Source organism: Salvia miltiorrhiza, chromosome 4, assembly GCF_028751815.1.
Source record: "Salvia miltiorrhiza cultivar Shanhuang (shh) chromosome 4, IMPLAD_Smil_shh, whole genome shotgun sequence".
In the NCBI taxonomy this organism is placed as follows: Eukaryota; Viridiplantae; Streptophyta; class Magnoliopsida; order Lamiales; family Lamiaceae; genus Salvia; species Salvia miltiorrhiza.
In genome coordinates this window covers 42,839,019-42,844,197 of record NC_080390.1, presented here as the reverse complement: position 1 = coordinate 42,844,197, position 5,179 = coordinate 42,839,019, and the positions used below count along the sequence as shown (strand labels likewise).

Genomic DNA, 5,179 nt, shown 5'->3' with positions numbered 1-5,179 from the left:
AGATTTAGAGGGTGTTTGGCTGAGCTTATAAGCTCTTTAAAACAGCTTATAAGTTGTTTAGAAGCTTATAAGCCCCTTCAAAGTGTTTGGTAAAATAAGCTACTAAAGAGCTTATAAGCTCTAAAAATAAGTTCTAAGAGCTTATAAACTACAAAAAAAATAAGTTTCTCTACCCCAACTTATTTTCTCATCTATCTATTATATGAAAACACAGTTTGTGGCAATTCTGTAAATAAATCTATATCTATTATCTATTTATTATTATTATATAAAAACACACTTCGATAGCAGTTATTTTTACCGCCGAATTTATGGCAAATTTGTATGTATGTCAATTAAAGACAATTTCACAAGTTAATCACCACAACAGAAGTTAACCCACCACTAACCCACGTTTGACTATCTAATCTAAAAACTTCCACAAATTGGTACCATCAACCTTCTTTTTAAATTATGAATCTCTCCAATCCCTCTCCAACCAAATTCCGATTTAGTATACACATTGAGTCAGTTCTAGATAACACACATACTCTTTAAAGTTGTTATACGATGAAGACGAAGATAATATGGATTAGTGAATTTTTAAGATTTCGATGAGGTTTTATTTTTTCGTCAGTTCGGGCAACACCAGATAGTCTTGAAAAATCTCCCTCCGCCGTAAAGCTCAATGAAGAAGAGTGGATGCACACGCTCCTTGAACGATAATGGTAATTGCGTTGACAAGGTAAATTTGGGCAAAAAATTGTGCACCCTCTTATTTCCTTTCTCTATCTACAAATCCCTAATCATGTTCTCGCACCTGCCCTTCTTCTAACAAAAGAGGATTAATAATCAATTTTATGAGCTTTCTTAAACCTCTTCATCACAAGTTTATGAGCTTGAGAATTTATCGAGACAGTTTATTCCAAATATTGACTTGTGTATTTTGGTTAGTGAGAATTTGGATGAATATACTCCATCTCTTTATAATATAAGCATCGATAGTTGATATCTATGGTTTTATTTCTAGGATTTGGCTTTCAAATTACCAGGGTGCAAAAGCTGCAACTCTTGCCTTTATGCATGTATATATAATGGAGATTTGTACAATAATTATCTATGCAAAAACTAATTGTATGAAGATTTGTTTAGTAAGGAAAGCAGCAAATGAGGAAGGTTCGAAGGACATGATATGGTGTTTTTGTAAGGAGGTGATTAATTAGTTAGGCTTCTCTTATGTGCAGAAATTAGTTGTTGCATCTACTTGCAATGCTAGCCATATTTATTTTGTTTTGAGATACTAATTAGCAATGCAAATTAGCATAAAATGTTTGGTGAAATTTGTAATACTTTTGTTTATTGGCCAGATGTATGTTTCCAGTTTATTATGTTCTCTGTTTCTATTTAAAAAGTGCTTCTCAATTTTTTCATAATTGCACTCTCCATAATGTATCAATGCCACATTTCACTTCTACGCGATGCCGTATTCCGTATTCCGCCTCTGCTTAGCTCCTTCCCTATGTCATCCACAGAAGTAGAGCCACTGTTAGCGCCGCTGCTCCTCCTAATTTCCTCAACCAAGTTGCGAAGTCTCGCCGTTGTTAGTCAGCCACAACGAAGCAGTCAACACATAATCAGATCACATCCTATATCAATTTAATTCATGATTAGATGTCTTTGTTGTTATTCTTTTTTTTTTTCAAATCTGTTCCACAAAATAAGTTTGTGATTTTAATTATTTAACATGTTAATTTTCTTTACTTTTATTATTTCAAATTCAAGTAGTTATTGCATAATTGGAGTGTATTATTTTTTAAAAAATGTATTTTCTTATATTTTTAATTCTTATTTAATATTTATATTTAAATATCGTTCAATTTCAATATTCGTCGTGCATCGCACGGGTGGACGTATTAGTATAATATAAAAGATGAGTTTTTTTACTTCCAATTTTTCTCTCTTCTCATATTTTTTTCCCTCCAAATTTTATATCTTATTTTTTCTATTTTAATTCTTTTTGAAAAATTATTGATTTCGATTCATGAAAAAAAAAATACTCAATATGAAGGTTAATTTAAAGATTATAAAAGATCTTTAATTTCATATAAAAATTATAAAAAATAAATTTTGAATTAATAAGTTATGATCATTTAAAATGTCAAAATTAATTTTTGTTCACCCTTATTTATCTCTAATATTGAACATCATACCCTTTTTCATTTTATTTCTGTTTATTGGTGAAAAAATTAAATAGATGCCATTTTTTCCCTTTCAAAAAAGTTTACATAATAGTTTAATTATAATTATTTTAAATTTAAATATTTTTAAATTACAGTAGTTTGTAATCTATATATTATATAAAAGAGCAGTTCAACGGCTATATTTTCCAACCAATTTTTAAAAATTGTAACTGCCCCACATCATCTAATTTACCGTTATTTTTCTAACGGAATATTCTTAATATTTAACGGTAGTTTTATATGAAACCACATTTTATAGCAGTTACTATCTCTCTCACACGATGAACAACAGTTTTCTCTCCCTCTTCGACACGGTTATCTCAGCATAACAGTTACTAACCGCCTCAACATTCCCGCCACTTCCCTTATAATTCCCCAACTTTCAATTCCATTTCTCCTTTTTTCCGACCCCATCAATTCCATTCCGATCAACAGAAAAAAACTACTCCACTGTAACACAAACGCCAACAAAGCCCGCCGCCGCGGCGCTTGGTTAACGCCAAGCGTCGCCACCACCGCGGCCGCCGCCGGCCGCCCACACAAAAATGGCGGACCAAATTTCCGTTCCTCCACAACACAATCACCAACACGCCACCGGCGCGATTTCCAGCGTAGAACAGTTACTGTTTCTCGACGACGATGACGGCGGCCGCGGCAACCCTTTGCTCGACGACGTCGTAAATGGAATGATCGAGGAGATGAGTGGCGACGCAAATTACGGCACTAATTCTCCTCAATTTTGCTCTGTTCATGAAAACGCCGTCAGCAACCAATAGAGCAACGATTATTTTCAATTTCATAAATCACTATAATCAATTGCAAACTACCGATACTGCACTATATTAGATTGTTAATTTTCAATTGCACTATATACTAACGCCGTCAGCATCCTTAATAGTTTATTTTCTTTCTCTTTCTCACGGTTACAATAGAGCAACGATTATTTCTCAAAAATCAATTTGCTCTCCATCCATTTATGCATCAGTATGCAGTTGTTTGCCAATTGAAGCATATTTAATAATGGGAGAAGAAGTATAGATAAAGAGTACGAGCCCAGATCTGAGAGCGACAATATGGATGATGCATTTGGGAATGATTAAGATGACAAACCGCTGAGGAAGAAGAGATCTATCAGAGCGGCCCTTACAATATTTGGTCTATTTTGCAGGTCATTGATAAGGTACCTTTCGATTCATAGTAAAATATTTTAATATATATTCGATCGTGGATTTTGTTGTCTACTTTTGTATTTCAATTACTTTAGTTGATGGTAGTTTACAATTGATTTTAGTGATTTATTTGATAATCTTGCTGAGATGTAATAATGCTTCTTGTGATTCACTTGAATTAAATATTTTAGATAATCTTAGCGTTAAATGCTTCTTCTTGCGATTTATTTTAATTAGTTAACCGTTGATGTACCAACTTTCAGAAAATAAAAGAGTTTGCTGATATATAAATGTTTCTTTCTGTAATTTATTTAATTAGTTGATACCTATAATTTATACGTAGAAATAATTTGCTATAATTTTTAAGGTTTGTCTTGCTATCATGAATCAGATTCGCTTGAATATATTTTTTGTTAATCGGTGAAGCGGAATTTTTTATTAACATGATTGTTTACATATAATAATTTTTAGTGCAATTAAAGTGCAGCAATTATATTGAGTTATTTTAAAACTCTTTACTCTTATATTTAAAAAATTTATAAGAGAATTTTGTATTAATTTTAATAGTATAAATTTGTGGATGAATAAATAATTTTATATATTAAAAATGAAATTTTAAATATAATTTATCGTGCATCGCACGAGTGGGCGTGCTAGTGTAGTTAAAGAGAAGAAAATTTGTATTAATTCTAATATGAATTTATAAATAAAAAATTTGTTATGTATCTTAAAACTAGATTTTAGAAAATTTGTATTAATTTTGATATTTTTACATAATTTAAAATTTTGAAAATAAATAAATATATTGTGGTCCGTGCATTGCACGGGAGGCGCGTACTAGTTATCTTATAAGCAACACTCATTTTATAAAAATAATTCAATCATAATTTTTTATTTTCATTATATATCATTCTAATTTATTTTTTCTTCGATTTTCTCTCTCTAACAAAATTTTTCTGTCACTAACTAAAAATTCTATCTTTAGCTTATAAGCTAAATTATTCAAACACTTTGACAATTTATAAGCTACTAATAATCTATATTTTATAAACTCTTTAAAATAAGTTTGGCCAAACACCCTCTTAATCTTTGGTTTATATATACATGGAAAGAAAGAGACGTGTGGTGATAGAGTGGAAACTCCAACGTCTTACATCCAATAAATTCGAAAAATAAAAACATAAATCTAGATTCTGACAGTTCGAGGTTTGTTCAAATTTATATTTAAATGCTTTCAAACTTGACATGGCGAAAGCTTATGATCGTGTTAAATGGGGTTTTTTGGAAGCTATTTTGTTACATTTTGGTTTTTGCTCCTCTTTTGTGAATCTTATCTTGAGGTGTGTCACCTCGGTTTCTTTTAGAGTGCTTGTTAATGGTTTTCCAGGTTCTCAGTTCGAGCCAGAGCGTGGGCTAAGACAGGGAGACCCTCTTTCTCCCTTTCTGTTCTTGTTCTGTGCGGAGGCTCTCTCGGGTCTTCTTCGAAGGGCTGAAACTCAACAGCTGCTGCATGGCGCTCGTTTGTGTAAAACGACCCCGAGTGTTAGTCATCTACTCTTTGCAGATGACTGTATCATCTTTGGCAGGGGAAATGAAACAGAAATAGAGGCTGTGAAGAGCATCATCAGCGCGTACGAAGGGGTTTCGGGACAACTTGTGAACCTTGAGAAATCTTCTATTGCGTTTAGTAGAGGTGTGGCTGAGGAGAGGCAGGTGGCGCTTGCTGGTCAGCTGGGAGTCCAGAGAGCGGGTCAAAGAACTACTTACTTAGGTATTCCTAGTATGGTGGGC

The 5,179-nt window shown here is 32.6% G+C and overlaps 1 long non-coding RNA gene across 1 annotated transcript; it reads left to right on the top strand.

Moving 5' to 3' along the window:
• Positions 1–407: 407 nt before the first annotated feature.
• On the top strand, positions 408–1,367 carry LOC131021825 (uncharacterized). Its single transcript, XR_009101080.1, has 2 exons — positions 408–724; positions 1,010–1,367. It is a non-coding gene; the product is annotated as an uncharacterized LOC131021825 (long non-coding RNA).
• Positions 1,368–5,179: the final 3,812 nt, after the last annotated feature.